Genomic DNA, 19,936 nt, shown 5'->3' on the forward strand with positions numbered 1-19,936 from the left:
ACAGGAAAGCGCGAAGGACCAATAAATACAGTTAATCATTACATCGTCAAAACAATGTTGCCAGTATTCAAATAGCAGAAAAGGGAAAAATTACATTACTGCTGCGGGAATTTTCCTTGACCAAAGGGCATAAATAAAAATCTCTTAGGTCAACATTATTATATATTCCTACTGCTATATCTAACAGTCTAACTAACATCATTTGTGGGGTCGAGCCAGCAATCATATTATTTTTTAACCTACTTTTTATTCTCACAGGAGTAAATTCAGGAAAATCACAGCAATACACACAAACTATACGGGCTTTAATTAGATTACAATTTCTAAAGAATCAAATTACTTTTCAATGAATGCGCGAAGCAATGGGAATAGTAACGGTGATAGGTTCCCACGAAGTCTGCAGCTACGGTTGGAATTTATGTGCGGCCATTGTTGTTACAACCGATTTATTGTGTTGGACTTATTGCGCTTCCTTGTGCATTATTAGGAGCAGCTGTAATGTGCGGTACTTTATGGATTAATTTGCGTGATGTCTTCAGTTAGGGGTTTTGAAGAAGGAATATTTAATTTTAGGTTTATTTTTATTTGCTCGAGACAATGATATGAAATAATGGCATTACAAGGTAATAAAATGTATTAAAGACGAATTTAAAGGTTCATCTATTTGAAATTAAGACATGCTTTATGCATGTACTTTTTCCTGTAGGAAACTTTACAGTGTGCGCACGGTGTTTAGTTAAATAAAAAGCCATACACAAAAAGAATTCAAAAACATGGTTGAACGGCCTATAACTCTTTTATACTCACTTAATAAATTCACATAGACGGAACGTAATTTACAAATGTATGCAATTTTAAATTTTAATTTTTAATCGTAATTACTATACAAAAGGAGAATATATTCGCGCAGTTGTATTCTTTCGAAATAAAAAACGTGTTATTTATAAATCAAAACATTATAAAGGTGTCAAGCATCCGTATTTACAAAAAACATTTCCACACGTTTTATATAATACATTTAACAAGTTTTTTACAGAAATTTAAACATCAAATATACCTGTATCTATATATAAAAGTGTTGTAGCACTTTTAAAATATGAAACTTCTATTAATTCTATAAAGCATGTTACAAAAATAATTCCTGACTGACGTAAGGCGTTTGTCAGACGTTAGTGAGGGGTATATATATTGTTAAAACGCTCTTTTTACAGTAAACATTATATTAGCAAAATAATTACAGAATACAATTTTAGACATTCTTTTTTGACAACGTCCAGCCAGAGATTAATAATAGAATAGTCGCCGCGTGACATATCTTCTCTTCTGCCAGCCTGCCCGCGCAGCCGATACTTCGGAAACGCCCGATGTCATCGGCTAGGATAGCGGCGCGTAACATCGGCCATCCTGCAAAGTGAATACCAAAGGTATTCACAAAAATAAATTGAAGAAAGCAGAACTGAATCGGATACTTATATTTTAAACATTTTTACCAGTAAATCACTAATTATTTCTGATCGATTAACTCTTTAATAAACCAATCAAGTCTTGCGTATCCACAATATCCAACAACTTATCCATTTTGCAATTAACTTTCACGCTATATGTGTATATAATTTATTTTTCGTTAGTACCTAAACCCCGTTTCCTTACTTCATTCCCAGCAACCAAAGACCTTCATTCTATTTATCCAAGTTTACATACAGTTAATGCTGAATTCTAGTAGCAATCATAGAATGCTGAGAGAGAACCTTAAGTTTAAAAAACACCCAGAACAATTAAACCTTTCAAAGCAAAACCTCCAATTAGTAAGACAGCAGCAAATGAAAAGGAATGAGAAGCACAACTAAAGAACTCCATAGAAGTCGCAAAGGAAGTTAACACACAAGATAATATAACACACAATAAGGACTTATCAGCACACGATTCATACATATAAATAAGCATACGCAACATATACCAACTCAATCAAATCAATTAATCAAATGGTTTACGAGTAACACAGCATAAAGGCAAGAAGCGTTAGAAAAGTCATAACTGAAATTAATAAAATATTTAAAACTAACATGCGGAAGATTGCCATGCTTCCAGATTATAAACACAGAAAAATGCATTCAAACGGCCAGGGCATTAAGAAAAAGACGGGAAAATACAGACAGCGAAAAGAGATTAGATCCCCAGCATAAAGGATAAAACGGCATAATAGAAACCACAATACGAGAGTCTCTATCAAAGCTACTAAATGCATCCAAAATTATACACATGCAGAAATACTACAGAAACAACAGATCCGACCATTAAAGAACCGGTACCGGAGACAATCTCTGATAAAATAAAATAGTCAAATAAAACTCCAGGTGCAGAGAACATCAGCAATGAACTTCTCATCGAGAACAGGGACATTATTAACACCTACACTCACATAGTTATTGACTGAGGTCTTAAGAATAAATTAATTTCAAGTCAGTGGACAACAATTACTATTATACGACTACACAAGAAGATTGAAAAGGACATTTTTTTATTACTAGCTCTTCTAACCTAATCGATAACATAAGATGTACAGACTCCAAATTAAGAACGGATACATTAGCAACAGAACTGGGTGCACGACTTTCGAGAGTGAACTCTACATGCAATAAAAGTAAATTAGGAAACAAGTTACATTGTGTTTGAATTAGTAATAACGAATTAGTTGAAGTCACAAATTAGGGACAGAATTTATTATTCCAAGTTTCTTAATCTGAGGTACTTTACCGCTAAAATACAAATTTCTTGAAGCATATTATTGTGGACTGATACATTCGCCACAAAGGCAAGTGATGACTATAATTGAATCGCCGTGTTGGCAAGTTGAAAGTCACTCTGTTATGGAGACGGTTGCCAGAACGAGAATCAGCAAAAATAAGATACATAAACAAAACAGAGTTATCAATGTCAACGTTAACCCATTTTGTAAAATAAAAATGATATCTGCCATCTCGCGTCTTTATTCAAGAAAACTGATTTTAAATTGAGCAAGTCTAGATTCGTAGCTTTGTAAACTGTGGCAGTGGTTATTCACGTGTGAAAAATGATACAGAAACTGCTTCTGGGCTCTCTCACCAATCTCTGAATATGTCCGATGAATGACGGACTCCAGAGAGCATAGCAACATTCAAGATCAAATCGGACGAAACAACTAAAAGACGACAGAGATCTCGGATCTTCAAAACTTTCGTTTGTTATAACAGAAAACCAATTGAAAGCGCAGCCTACCCCGTAACTATGAGTCGAATAGTCAGTTAAGCCACGCGTGTCAAGACACTCCTAAATGGGATATTATTTAAAATATAAGAAACTCTAAGAAGACTATAAATCTTAACAGTTTGAATAAATAACTATAGGTCTACAACTTGATGTCAAATATCTACAAAGTCCTCGCTAAAGTGATTCTATATCGCAGGCATAACAAAGACACTGGACCAGATTCAACTAAGAGAACCAGCAGGCTTAACCGTTACCCCAGTGTTTATAAAAAACTGTCACTGGCGATCGAAGCCGATGTGGAGAGACATGTGATTTACAATTACACTACTCAAGTACAGCGTTAGCTACACGTGTATGTTCCACTTATATAAACAACCAGCACAGAGAACATGGCCAACATGGAATAAAACAACTACAGCAATTTTCATATGCATTACACAATGTTGGCAACTCATCGGAACCAGGATTTGTACATAATTTTCGGTAATGTCAATATTACATTCCGTAAATTGGGCTCCGTAAATAGTATATCGATACTGAAGCACACATCCGTCGCTACTTCTACCGAATATGTTTCAACTTTTTTTTATTATTATAACACTACTTGTAATTTCTCGCCATATCATTACATATATACAAAATGACAATAACTGAACTCTAAACATACTTTTTTTAACTATTTGATTAAAACATCAGCTTCTAATGACCCACTAAAATCAGAAGACATCCATCTCTGAAGTATCATCATGACATGAATTCCTTGTGCATGTCTGCTCGATAAAACCACGGTTAATATATTTCTACAACTAAACAGGTTAACAGAAAATAACTTATCATAAGCAGTATAATAGATGTCAGTCGTAAGGTTTTATCTGATATTTTACTTTCATTTGTTCATAATGTTATTACCAACAATAAACCACCACCACCACCATGGTACACTTCAAAATTGCAGGAATACTCAAAGACAAATACAAATGTTTTTGCAATCTCAGATTACCATTCCCACTGTTTATCAAAAATTTGAGCGAAGGTTAACCAACCAAGCTTAGTGTTACAGCTAGTACGGCAACACAATCCAGTATACCATTTCAGAGTCACCATATTGTACCCCTTATCCATTCGCAGAAATATTGCTCACATATTGTACCTTATTAGTATACTTAGAGAGCATCAATTTTTCAGAGCCATTGCGTAAGTGCTATATAAGAATACCAAACATTTCAATTAATAAGCCAGTGCTTTTCAATTTATCCAGAGTCCAAGTACAGACAGAATAGTTTTTTTTATCATGCTCCAAACCAGATCAGTGAGGGTATCTGGAACAGAAGATATGTATGTTATATTATATTATTATATTACATTTCTAAACAACAACGTTTGCTCTGTCTTATTTTCTTTACTCTGTTTTCCTAAATTGCATTTATACATCAACACAGTTGACTGGATTTTGGAACCTCGTATACAACAAATCACATAATATTGTACTCCTGCCGTATATTGTAGCTTAATCTCTTTATGTCAGACTGTAAGCTTTCCATGTAAGATTAATGAATTCACAGATATTATATATAGTTTTAATTAAATATAAACACTAAACCAGAAACAGAAATAGAAAAACAGAAAAGAAATTAAGTAAAACAGAATTAATGAAGCAGATCAGTAAAATAAAGCAGTCAAATCAGACAGAGTATGTTCTGACGTAGTGTTACCAGGTGTCTCGATGTGCGCGGAATATCCCGGTTATCAGAGTTCTGGAGACGCGTCCCGATTTGCGACTGATTGGGACATTAAATGTCCCGAAAATCAATAAATTTATCAAAAGACATTATTATCAAAAAATAAACAACACATCACATCACTAGCCCTGTAGGTATAGTTTTATTTTGTTCTGTTGTTTAGAGACGCGACTGTACCGTGATCTATGATTCGATGTTAAAACAGAAATTGCAATGAAAACCAACATTAGCATGACTTGCAGTATTTTTTTTGTGTTTCGACCTTCTACCTGGATCCCGATTTGTTTTACCTGTTGCCCGATTTCAAACAAATAGGACCTAGTAACACTAATCAGAATGCTCATGGCTACAGACAGAATATGATCAGAAGGCTCATGACCACAGACAGAATATGATCAGAATGCTCATGACTACAGACAGAATATGATCAGAATGCTCATGGTTACAGACAGAATATGACCAGAATGGTCATGGCTACAACAGAATATGATCAGAATGGTCATGGCTGCAGATAGAATATTATCAAAAGGCTCACGGCCACAGACAGATCAGATTAAATAAAATAAACAGTTACGCACGTTCGCATTGTCAGCCTGAAGTGTTGCGCCACCGATTTGACTTCACATGACTCCAGTCATTCCTGTCTCCAATGATTTAGTTTCTAAGAAAACACCTTCTCCAGTGAGCCAAGCAGCAGGCATAACGAAGTTTTGTTATGAATGTCGTGAATCGTACTAATGTGCAGACATCAATTCCATATGCATTCCCAACATATTTACTTCAACAGACGTAGACGTTGCCATGGTAACTAAAATCTGAGAATCTGGTAATTTTAATTTTGGCATTCAATGATTCATCACAGATTTATTCCGATAGTTCTCTTCACATTCGAATTCAATGTAACTTCAAATTATCATTTGTATAATCCCACTCTGAATGTTAAACGCTCTTTTACAGTAAACATTATATTAGCAAAATAATTACAGAATACAATTTTAGACATTCTTTTGACAACGTCCAGCCAGAGAGATTAATAATAGAATAGTCGCCGCGTGACATATCTTCTCTTCTGCCAGCCTGCGCGCGCAGCCGAATACTTCCGGAAACGCCCGATGTCATCGGCTAGGATAGCGGCGCGTAACAATATATTTAGTGCCATTTACAATTGTGGACTGAATATATTATTTTAAATAATTTAACGTATTTGTAAGAAAACAATTACGTAACTAGCAACACTGCACGTGTAATGTCAACTTGCATTTGACATTCTAAAGGCATCCAAGAATATTCAGCCAGAATAATTTTAAACGTACATATATGTTGTGTATTTAATTGAGTTTTAAAAGCCAATAAAGCTAATATTTTAGCGAAACAAATCGCCATGCATTTTAAATTGAATGCACGTCATACAATAGTTTTTATAATTTAGAATGTACAGTACAAACAATGCTTATCTTTTCGACCTAAAAATCGCACATTGTGTTAAATAACATTACGGTATTTCATTTCCTTCGCGTTTCGTGGGAACACGCGTCACAATGCGCGGGTCACCGGGTCGTCGTTTTAAAATTTCGACCGCCATTTTGATTAACGTTTTATTATTGCTCATAACTGATTCTGATTAACTTGTTTGCGTTAAGTTGAGGTACCTATTTTATGTAATGTTGTTTAAACATTGAATCAATTGTAAGATGAATACATCATATTATTAATGCCGTTAGAACTATGCTGTGAACATATTAGTTTTTAGTACGAATTCCTTGCTTGGCAAGAGTAAGTATCAATGTTTCACAGTAAACCGACGCGAAGTGACATGTTGCTGTTGCTCTTCTTATTGTGAGTGAGATGTCTGGAATCCTAGACAACAACTTAATTCTCATACTCTTCTCAATTCTTTCCTTTAAAGCCTGCAGCTTATTCATTATTCTGCACATTTAGGATTATGAATGACAGTATTTAATGTAGTTTTTATGCACTGGCGTAACTGGCATTCGCTTTTTAAATACCATCTAATTTATTCAAATTAAAATTTGTTCGAATATATCTTTTTGTGAAATAATACAATAATGTAAATAATCACATCTCACGTGCAATAACAAAACGTATCGTGTTTTTTATGAATATTCATGAGTTTCCATCACTTTTACTGTCGGCTCTCACTACGTTTATCGCTGTACGCTTTCAGACTTGACTTATTAGTGGACATGCTCGTAAAACTGTTTCTATGGAGATTTATATTTCGCGACGAATGTTAAATCTGCAAGATAGTGAATACTGGTAAAGATATTAAATTGCGGCACGTGTTGGTTCTTCAAATACCACATTTAATTCTCCCTTATATGCTTATAGAACTCTGCGATGTTATCAGGATTTGGGAATTGTAAAATTATTATTATTATTTTCTTAAAAAGTTATTTTACATATTGATATTTTTAATATAGTAGCAATATAATATTGCTGATGGAATAGTTTGTAAACAATAACGAACGGAGCCCTACAATCGAACGTATCGGACAAGCAGCCCTCTGAATATATTTCTCAATCCTAACACTGTTAAAAATAGGTAGGTATGTATGTATAATAGTGCTTTATGTTTCATCAATATTTATTAAGATTTTGTTTCATCCACACTTGTTTGCTGTAAATTACAGACAGTGTATACACGCCCCAATTTTGTGACAATTTGACATTTGATAATATGACACTCGCAAAAAAAGTTATAAACCGGTTAGAAAATAAAATAAAACATTTTGTAATGTTGCATCGTAAATGTGAAAGTACTGCGCAGTGCATTTCGACGCTGGTTCCCATCATTGTCCACATGACGAATGAGTGTTGCTTTTGAACTAATTAAAATATATAATTTGCACGAGTGTGGAATGGTTGTAAAAAAACTTAGCTTTACATAAAAAAAATGATATGTACTGAATGGAATTTGACTGTGCCAAACTCTGATCCCACTGGTTATTCTTTTTCTCTCCAACTTCTATGAGGGATCGTCTCTATTTGTTCTGATTTCATTTAAACGACACTACATTGTTCTTTTTAAAGTATATTAGTTGGGTACTTAGGGAGGAAGGGGGACTAGTCCGTTACTATAACAGCTTTGATCACCAAATCTTCTTGTCTCTTTAGGCGGAAATTTACGTGAAGTGTATAGATTTGGCAGTAATGGAAAAAGGCGATATATGCTACTTTCTTATAACTTTTCAGTATAATTTAAAAATAATATAGTTATATCACATAAATGAAATATTTTTCTCGGAATATAATTATTACTTGGTTTCTAGGCTGGTATAGCAGTTACAATTGACAGTTAGCTGTTGGTCATTGTAGTTGGAATATACAGCCAATCTTATGACAGTAAAGTGTGGTAAGAAGTCAGTAGGTAGACTGCAAATATAAAATTGAAACAAAATCGGTTAGAGATATTTTCTCTAGGACTATACTAAGGCATGGTAAGAAGTACTGCATTTCTTGCTAAGACTTCTAAAAAGGTGGAGGTTCTCAATTCAAGTGTGAGTATTTTTAATTTTTGTGTTAGATTCTTATTTATTGTTTCAATTATTCATCGGAGAAAAACAAAGCTCTAAGGCTTCAATATCGAAGGACCTCATCAGCAGCCCAATATCATAATAATATTTCTATTACGCTGTCTACTATCTTATCTCTGGCGTAAGCTTAAAAATATGCATGCAATAAGGTTATCTAGTTTTGTATTTTTACAAACTAAAATTGCACATCTCATTACATGCACCATAATATTTTCCGTTATACAGGATGTTACACAACTGTTATTGTCTATTTTCCTTAAAGATAACATATTTTCCGCCATCATCTATCTCGCTCCCACAATATTGAATGCATTTACATGAGCGAGACAGCATGAGCGATGACTGCGCGTTCTCACGAGCCTTCGGAAAGTAAAAGTCGGTTGTATATTAAACTGCGCGGTTTAGAAAAGTTGGTCAGCTGACCACATTGTCGTCAAGTGAAGAGGGTTAATGCACTCATAAATGGTTCCTGGTGGCTCATGGTTTAGCAGTTTGTGGCACTATTCAGAAGCTCGTGAATTAGAATGAAATTCACCATTGTTGAAATGTATTCATAAAATCGTTATGATTAATTTAAATACCGCAATACAAGTTCACAAACAGTTAAATTAGGCAAAAAGTAAATTGCATCTTTTGGGTTGCATTGTATCCTGCTATTGCAACCAAACAGGTGACAATATGAATGGAGTCGAGCATGTGGGATAACTAGCGACCGGCGAGGCAACTGGTGATCGCCCTTGCGCCCACACGCGGCAATCCCACCTAGAAATGTAACACGGACGCGACCGTCAACTGAAAGAAGCTTTATCTTGGGTACAATGCCTTTTACAACAGTATTAAACATCATGGCAAAAATGTTATTTAAATCTTGTATTACATTATGTTAATAAGATACAAAAAATCTAAATTAAGATAAACAACTATATAAAAAATCTAAACATAAAAAATTACACAGATTTATTACAAGCATAAATAATAAGTAATACCAAATAATTCAAGGTTGTCTAGAATAAGCTTTATAAAAATCCACAAACAAAATTTATCATGAACCTGCTAACAACATGTACCTACTGCCTAGTTATCAGTTATGAATGGAGCTTGTAGGACGAGCGGCGACCGGGCGATCGGCGACCGGCCTTGCGCCCACGCACCCACCGCAAAATGTGATACGGTCAGTCGAAGGAAACTCGGTTATACGGCCTTTTGCAATAAAGGATAGTGTTGAACGTTTGGAAACCTTGTTACAAGTGTCATTTTCTTTTATATTTTTGTATAGTTTTGACCTCTAATAATATTATCGCAATTCATATCAGTCATAATATATTCGTTGAATTAAATTGCCCCACAGTTATATAGTGGACACGAGCCTAATGTAAGAGGCTAGATATTTATTTTCCAAATTGTTGCGACGCGAGTTGATAAGTCTTACAAATGTTCGAATATCTTACAAAAAGTTCTAACATATTTTCTCACTATCCATCAATTCCGTCGTGATGTAAACGGAATTGATAGAAAAACAATAAAACCTAAAAAATATAGCGTAATTGAATATTGAGACTTTATTGTTATTGCTGTTTTTTGGGTCAAAGGCATCGTAAAAGGCATGTGTCGTTGAATCACAATATTGGCGGGAAATCAATGTTCGATCGAGAAGTGATACACGCGTCAACTTGTCACGATTAGTAACTTATTTTAATTCTCCTTTTCTATTTCTTGTGGGAATATACAAGAATTTTACTAATTTAATTGTTTGTGAAGATATTTTTAAATTATATTAATAATAATAATTTTCTTCATTTGTGACATAAATGCAGTCTGATTGCCTACGTGATCAATATAGTATTTTTTTTAAACATTGCGGGTGTTGAACTGTTTTGGATGACATTTCGTTACGATTCATCTCACATTGGTGGAGCAACTTTGTTTCATAAACTTATATAATACAATATTCAACTCATTACTTAACTTAAAAATCCAAAAATAATTAGTAACCTTAAATACAGTCGTCCGATGAGTCTGTCGATTAAATAAACGCCATATAGAGCGTTCACAGCGCATTCAATGCGTGACCGACGTTTCTATGAGACATAATGCTTCAGACTTGACGTATATGGTCGGACACTTATTGAGAGAGCAACAGGCCCATGTTGGGAAAATCTGTAGTCTTATTTGCCACTAGGATCGGTTTTGATTGCATTCGGATTGTATTGTTTTGAATAATCAAAGAAGGTTAATCGGCAATTAACCCAAGGATACCTCTGACTTTTCTAAAGTTATGTGAGTATTTCTTGGTAAATTAACACTTGCTTAAAGATGAAGAGAAATATCGTGAAGAAACCTGCATACCTGAGAAGTTCTCTATAGGAATTTTGGGGGTATATGAAGTCTACTAATCTGCACTAGGCCAGCGTGGCAGACTAAATCCTAAAGCCCCTTAGTAGTAGAAGAGGCCCGTGGCCAGCAGTAGGACAGTATATAATACAGGGCTGATATTATTATTATGTTTAACCAGTGCGAAGAATAATAAAGCAAGTGCTAAGACAGTAAACACTGTACACCGACAAACAACGTATACGCAATAACTATTTTTAAAGTTACTGCGATGGAAAACATTAATTCATACGCAGTGGGGTAACTGTGCAATGACTGTATAAGGAAACTTTCAACGTGTTGCAGATATTTGTCGAAAAACACTATAATAATATCAGCCCTGTATTATATACTTACTTGCCCACTGCTGAGCACGGGCCTCCTCTACTACTGAGAGGGATTAGGCCTTAGTCCACCACGCTGGCCTAGTGCGGATTGGTAGACTTCACACACCTTCGAAATTCCTATAGAGAACTTCTCAGATGTACAGGTTTCCTCACGATGTTTTGCTTCACCGTTAAAGCGAACGATAAATTCACAAAGAATACACACATGATTTTTTAGAAAAGTCAGAGGTGTGTGCCCTTGGGATTTGAACCTGCGGACATTCGTCTCGGCAGGCCGTTCCACACCCAACTAGGCTATCGCCGCTTATCGAAAAACACTATATTATTAGGAAACTGACAGTTGAAATAAAATTATTTTCGGAATTTTTCGCGGATATTTATATTAAAAATTTCAATCGACGTTTCGAAGACTGCAGTCTTCATAGTCACGGGGCGAACAAGAAAACAAAACAGTGTAACTACTGAACACAATGAGAGTTAACATTTCATGTTTAAGGATGGTGATCGCATTGGAATACCAAACAAAATTTTGTAATTCATGGTGTTGGAAGGTGTTTCTACTGTTTACGGGCGGTCGTATCGCTTACCATCAGACGAACGGCAAGCTCGTCTCGTCAATCAAAGCAATAAAAAAAAACAAAGTCAAAGTGCAGTCTTCGAAACGGGAAAAAATAATAATATAAATATTTAACCGCGATAAAATCCGTAGTTTGACTTTAATGTCTAACATTCGCGTAAACATAATGAACCATTAAACTCAATTTTGCTAATGCAAATCCATCGACTGTCAGTTTCGTATTTACAGTGTTTCTCCCCTACACTAGAGTTTGCGCGATGCCTAAATCTCAAATAAACATATTTAAACTTAGTCATTGTACGTTAACATTATAAACTGGCATGTCGTTCACAAAGCGACAAATTACAAAGTTTTAATCCATGGGAAGATTTTCCTGACGCAACCATTGTCGTGGGGACACAGTTCTTGCGTTATGATTGTCCCATTGAATTGTTATGACAAGAACTTGTTATTACACTGTTATGTAACTTGGGGTTATATAAAAAAACGGTAAGATCACGCAAATACCTCCGAGGGAGAAGGCAGAGATTCAACTTACATACAGTTCAAGGCAGTCCATTTTTTGTCACTTTTTACGAGCACGCTAATTCTAGAAAATTGTAAATCCATAATTTTTGTACCCGCCTACCTTTCTGTACTTTTTAATGGCAATTCTTATGATATTTTCAAATTTCCTTTGGAAGCACTGCGTGTCCCCGTGTGCCCCCACAAAAAAAGCCCGTTTGAAAGTATTTTCGTTTGTTAGATGGTGAGTTTACAGATTGAGAATCGAATCCAGAACCATCTTACAGTCCACGAAATGTTTGTTTTTGTAATGTAGAGTTTCTTACTTTTCCCAACAGTATTAGATAATAATATAAATATAAAGAACAAAATAGTCAGTGTTTCTGATGTTAAACAATGACTAAAACAAACATAATATTTTCTTTTAATATCACCTACTCTTCATTTATAAATGTAATATTTGCAACGCTTTGTGAACATCACGATATTTATTATATCTTAGTTTTCTATTTAACTAACATGACGGGATAACTACGATTCACAATCTTCAATATATCATTATCAATTAAAGTCTATAATTGAGAGACACACTGATCGTACGTCACGGCTCACGACGCACGCACGCTACATAAATAACAGGTTTAACGAATTGCATTTCTAACCGTTGCATAGTATTGTGCAGTTGTGAAAGGACTCTGAGAAAGTGTTGAGATGAAATGTCGTGTACTGGTTGTTTGTTTAATTTGAAAGGAGCGTGTGCTCCTGGGACCGTAGAAAAGATGCTTTTCTATGATCGGTTACGTTAACTTTATGTATGGAAATGATATATCCTAGCGACTGGACTAGACTCATTGTTGGTATATGTCATTACCCATTGTTTTTTATTAGCGTTAACGTATGATCTCTCATTTAGATACTCGCCGAATAGTCACGAACACGAGTGTGTAAACTACTTATTCGGGTGGATTCTTTACTCATAATACAGCCCTAGTCGTGCACGAATTATCCGCCAATAGTCTAAATGAGGCATAAAGGATGGCATAGTTCTTAGAACTTCGAGGAAAATTTTAAAATAAAGAATAAATTACGATTTTACCAATAATTATTATTAAAAACTACGTGAATGTCTATTGTTCAGTATGAGAACTATATATTTTATTGGAACATAATTAATTCTCAATAATAAGTCGTCAAAACTTTTTTAAATTTGGAACAGAAAAAATGGTAATGCACTATAATATCCAAGGTTAATAATTTCCTAAGTTTAAAATAATAATCTAATCTAAAGTTTATCTTACCAAATAACCATTTAGTAAATTCCCTAATTTGTATAACATTGTAGATTTTCTAGACATCAAGTGTCGTAGCGTGGGCTGTACAAACCATACCCGACCTTCAAAGAAATTTCCTCACATAGTCAACGAACTCTTTTGGATCTTATATCGCAGCACGTACTAACCGTGAATTGAATTAAACATGCGACCTAGTATGAGGACCGTCGGGGCCGATCCTTTGGCTCGCAGTGAAAACCGGATCCTTATTGATATGTTGGAAATTATTTATAAGAGATGACCCTTAGAGATTTCCCTATAGTATCATTGCATTTGAATAAGAATTTCTTTATAACTGCTAATTATTGGGGACGTTTCTGGCTTTCCATATGTGGAAAAAGCGTAGATAAATTCTTAGTCTCTTGGCAAATGGAAGTTATCAAATTACTTATTAAGTTTGGAATATTTTATCGGCATTTTTGTGTTCCCTTCTTTCTTTACTATTGAATCTTTAAACATAGGTAGTATAAATAAATAATTAGACTGGTTTGTTTTAGCTATCGTTAAGACTTGTAAAGACTCTTGCTCGTTTAGATTTTATTGGACTGTTAACATTTTATGTACAGGATAAAGAAATATGCTGGTACAAAAACAATTACTCTTACTGTTTCACAATTTACAAATTTGCGCAACGATTGCCATAAAAAACTTTGCGCAACAAGAAGAATCTATAAATCTTCTCGCGCGAGATGTGTAACGAATACTCTTGATGAAAGTAAAGTATTCGCAATCAGTTTACGCATGTAGGTGCATCGTGTGTAAATCTCGCATCCTTTCACAATTCGACAAATATGTACCAACATTATCTTGAATACTAAATGTAGATTATGATTCCAGTCTTGTGCGGATTACTCAAGAGCTGAGAATCTTGGTTAGGATCTTATTGTGAGCTAAGTTAGAGCAATATGTCATCAGCAAACGCCTTATCTTACTTAAATATGAAAATAGATTTTCGGATGTTGAAGAGTGGGTTGTTACAATCGGCTATCTCTACAACTTCAAGCTTCTGTCACACGCTGACCTGGGGTCCTATCACGTTAGATATCCTAAGAAATGTCCTCAGAAATGTCTATCAAGGAAATAGTAGCAACTTAGCAGAATAAAAACAAACACATTTTATAATTTGTAGCTAATGTCTTACTAATTAACCACAATAACTTTGTAGCTCAAGGCATTTAAAAAAAGCTGTTACTGCTATCTTAATATCAAGGTAGCAGGAAACTAGCGAAATTTACAAGTCAACTTGAAATTTTGTCTTACTTGGAAATCGACCAAACTTCAATTCACCGCGAATACACAACAACCACCACCAAACCATATACTACACAAAAGAGATGAGACCAGCCAAACTATAATAGATTTAATAATCATAAACTCCACGATTCCTCACGTTTAATAAAAACTTTCGCCATATTGAAAGGGTCCCGCGTCGCTTCTCACGGGCCATGTGAAAGGAAGGCGTCATTTTTTCCACGCGCATCATTGCAGAAGGGCTGCTTTCTCTATTAAGCGTTAATGTGAATTTTATCCGCGCTGCATCATCCTGCTGGAACGTTAGATTTCTTGCCGTTAAATCATTGCTCCTCGAGAGTTTGGGTTTGGTGTCGGTGTTAAAAATTAGCGGTTAGTATCATTCTGCAATGATTTCTCGTCGTTCAAAGGTGGTGTTGGCAGTTCACGAGTATTTACAATAGAGCTCAAGGTCAAAAGCCTTATTGTAATACTTAATTATTCAAAAGAGATCAGAGAAGTAATACAGTTAGCATCAGAAATGGGAATATGTATTGATAGAGGTCTTTTCATTTTGTGCATGGAAATCTTTGTTTGTGTGATTCTGTTTGGCTTGTTAAAGGAAAAGGGCCCTGCTAATAAACGCTGTATACGTCTGTCATAGTTTAATAATGTTTTGTCTCGCTTCCTCTAATGGTGAACGTAATTTACCATAACAAGACAAAACATTGTGAGTATATTATGTAAAGCATGTATTTCCACCAGCAGTTTTAATTACAGTTGACATTTTATAACAAGTAGCTTTTGCCCGTAGCTCTGCCCGCGTGTAAAAGTATTAGCAGGATAAATAATTTTCCGGGATAAAAGCCTATAATACTCAGGAGTAATTTAGCTTCCTACTAATGAAATAATTTCATTCAAAATTGGTTCAATCCTGAGATTAGAACCTACAAACAAACTTTTCCTCTTCATAATATTGGTATGGATTTTGGAGTGGAAAGTAAATTTCTTTCTCTGATAACTTGAACCACATTGAAGCGCATTCCAGGGGCACACGCGATCGGTTCTAGTCCAAGGCATCGGAATGCGCGATGTATTCGAAGATATTGCGATATTGCACCGGCGCAACGTGACGACGGAGAAAATTGCAAAAACAGACGCGAAATATGATTCAGTTCCCGCGAGATACAGTTATATGTTTATTGTTACCGTTTATTGATTGTCATATTTTTTTAGTGATGTGTGTTGAACATGTACTGACTTTCGTTGAATATTCTAAAATCGAATAATGGTAACATGGTATTAGAATTTTTATCATACAATATGATAATCTCGCACCTTACTGTATAAATATACATACGTAAAATTACTCCTGTTTCTCTTTGCAGGATAGGCAGATATATCTACACACCCACATTTTGACAGTTATTTTAGGTTCTATTTACTTAATTGAGAGCAAACCTAATACTCCGCGCTAATGGTGGGTAGAAAATCATTCAAATATAAATTCTTGACATTTGCTAAGTTTAATTGTTTTTTTTTTATTTGGTACAGAAATATTTATCTTAAATGTAAAGGTATACGTTGTATTTTAAAGCTTTTATTTTATTCCAATATTTTTTTCCATATTATAAAGGTGCTGAAATGGGAAATGGTCCGTAAAATGTCGGGTGTTACAACAGTAGTATTGCATCGATATTTCTTGTAATTCATTCGTAACGTGCTGATTTGCTGATAATCGAGGTAATGACGTGAGGAAACAGTGTCTTTGATCCGTGACTGGCCGCAGATGTATTAAGTTTTGTAGATGGTATGTTTGTTTCGTAGAAGCTATGTTTGGAAATTCGTTTAAGTTATGTTTGGAATTTTGTACAAATTTTTGTAGGATTAGAGATTGATATTTCGTTGAAATATATATATTTTTTTTAGTTATTTCTGAAATTTCGCAGAAGTTATGTTAGAAATTTTATAAAAGTTATGTTTTAAATTTTGTAGAACTCATAGTTGAATTGTTTAATACTTATATTCAAAATTTCGTACGAGTTACGTGTGTAAGATTTATGGTTATTAGCATTTAAATCTCTTTCTCAAGTAAAAGTTCGAAAAGGTTCGCATAATGAGCTCCTAATTTAGTATTGCAATAGATATTCTATCAACGTATGATATTAATGCTTACACATGTTGCGTATATAGACCGTTTGCAATAATATCATTATCATTAGCCATGATGAAATTGATAGACCAAATTATCAGGAAAATAACACAATATTGCAATAAGTTACTATATGTGCAATTTTAGTTCTAAAGTTTAATATGTTCAATGAATATTTTTTAGCCATGTTCTAATAGAGTTGAAATAAGAACCATTTCCATCACATCAGCTTACAAACAAAAAAGTCGTATCAAAATCGGTCTATTCGTTCGGGAACTACGATTCCACAAACAGACATTCCGAGACACAAAAACACACTTTAACCTTATAACACCTCATTTTCTACGCGGGGTTCATTAAAATGATAACGATTCTACACTAATTGTTTGTTTTTGGAAAATACAAACGCTTTGTCACTTACGGACGGATGCGCCAAAATTACTATTTTCAATTAATTTTATCAAAGAAATTTTATGTTTCTATGTTATATTTAAATTTTTCAAAGAACATAGTCACAGATAAAATTATAATAGGTGTCTACTGTATAGGTAATTCTTCATTGGTTTTATTGTAGTTATATACAAAGATCCCAGATGTACTCGGATCATGTGTTTAAGGCTTTGACTCTACCAAAACGGCGAGCTAACAGTATATGTAGAAGCTATCTATTCGAATAAAACAAAATATAAATTTAACATTATATTTCTACAACGTATCTTTATTTTGTTTTTTTTTTACATTTTTTTATAAAATTGTTTAATTAATTTCATAATGAAAATGCCTCTAAAATAGTTGATTCCGTGCATTTCCAAAGTACTCATTATATTAATGTCGAACTTTGGTAGTTTAAAATTTTCAACATATTTGTTTTTAAAGAAATTATTTGTAAATATTTGCACATTTCCGCCCGTAAATCGTGCGCTTTAAATGTATGGAACGAATGTTCAAGGCCAATTGCTTGAGGGAGGGCCTTAAATTAAATCTGTTTCTTTGCATTAAGATCCGTATGAATTTTTTGTTTCTTCCTAATCAGTTTCTCAGTGCCTGTTTCGCTAATTTATTATCGTGTAAAAACCATTATTGTTCTTTATTTACATTTTTTGTCATAACTAACAATTCAGTACCGTATTACGAGCGTATTTTGGTTCACATTCGAAAAAGCTTAGCTTAGATTAGATATAAAACTATTAGTTTCTCGCATGGGAGGAATCGTTTGTGAGTTTGTTTGAGATGTAGGAATTAAAAAAAATATTGCGCCTTTAAGACAGAATTTATCTCAAAGTGACAAGTCCAGGGCTATTCAGGACCCTGCAATTCAGTTCCAGGCCAGATGGCAGGTAGAGTTAGAACTGTTTGTAGAAATTCTAGTTACTTACTATCAACAAAGCTACATTTCTCATCTAGTAGTGTTACCAATTTTAGTACGTATGCAATTACTAGCAGGGCGCACGTGACAACGGGAAAAATTGGTTATGAGTTACTTTTCTATTTTGCATAGCAACACTTAACAGTTGAACATTTGGTCATATTTTATTATATTGATAGATAGTGTTACTCAGGGACTGTCTTGAGTGGCTTCTTCTTCACATGGAAAAGATTCCGAAGCGGTGGTAGATTCATGATTATTTAAAAGAACTTGGAAAAACTTATTAAATAAAGAAATTATTTGCCGTTGACAATGACATCACCGATGACAGTATACAATCATACTAATCCACTAGCGCCATCTGAACTTAAAATTTGCCCATTCGTAAGTCACAATATGGTTTTATTGTGAATTCTTGAGCGTTAAGGTCTATTAATAATGTTTACTCGGCGAGTGAGTAGTTCAGACAGCGTAACGGTGTATGACCTTGCCAACTTGTTTTACTTGTGACGTTTGTTTTATACCTGATTTGGTCTGAGCTATAGTGCTATTTAAATGTATAAGTATTGTGTTTTTTCATGCTTAACAGTTGATTTTTGAATTGAAATGGAATGTTAGTTTGGGTGAAGTAGGTGAAATGTATGTACGTGCTTTTAGAGTTCATACAAAAGTGTCTTCCTATGTTGATATATGTAATACATATAATTATATTTTATATGTAACTGCAAATTGCATTAAAAAGAAACACTCTTTGAAATCTGCATTACAATTAGTTAAGAAATGAAGCAGTAATTTGTGTTTGAATTATTGCAAAGCGCACATTGGTGCGTTACTCCTGTAGGCACGTAGTGGAAATATCTGACAGGAATATCACTCCATCTCATGCTTTCGCACGCATCATCTTTCCCAATGACGTCATGTGCGTATTGCGCCTCTTTTCTCGTTCCTTGACACTTACCCTTATTCCGAGATTCAAAGGCTTATAACTTGTTGATTTTTTACCGTTTTTGAATCAACTTTTCTGTATTAGAATTGATCTAAAGTAAATATTTAATAAGCTTAAACAACAAAAGTGAGTCAAATACTCTATTTTCTAGGAGGATATGGCTAACCTGATGTTGAGTAATCTTCACCAGACATAAGAACCCATCATGTCGAGAGAGAGAGCATGCTTATCGTCTTAAAGGAATTAGGACAGGACGGAAGTGTCTGACCTGCAGAATGTTAACCGCCATATTAAACTCAATTGCAAACTGTCACACGTTTTTAAATAACCTTGCGTCACACCGATTACTATCAACAAGCCCGGGGGTGGTCCTTTCACTCGCTGATGGTGTTTCATTAGATAGTTCTCTGGTTGCATTAAGGTCCATTTTGACAAATTATTCTGGCTCAGTTTTATTAATATATTTCTTAACGATTTCGACGTTTGAATCAGTGGCGACAATAAATAAGTACCTATCGATAGTTTAGTTAGTAACCAATGTGTTTTCCGCCTCCATTGTGCAGGCAGCAGGCAC

This window comes from Manduca sexta, chromosome 16, assembly GCF_014839805.1.
Source record: "Manduca sexta isolate Smith_Timp_Sample1 chromosome 16, JHU_Msex_v1.0, whole genome shotgun sequence".
Classification (NCBI taxonomy): domain Eukaryota; kingdom Metazoa; phylum Arthropoda; class Insecta; order Lepidoptera; family Sphingidae; genus Manduca; species Manduca sexta.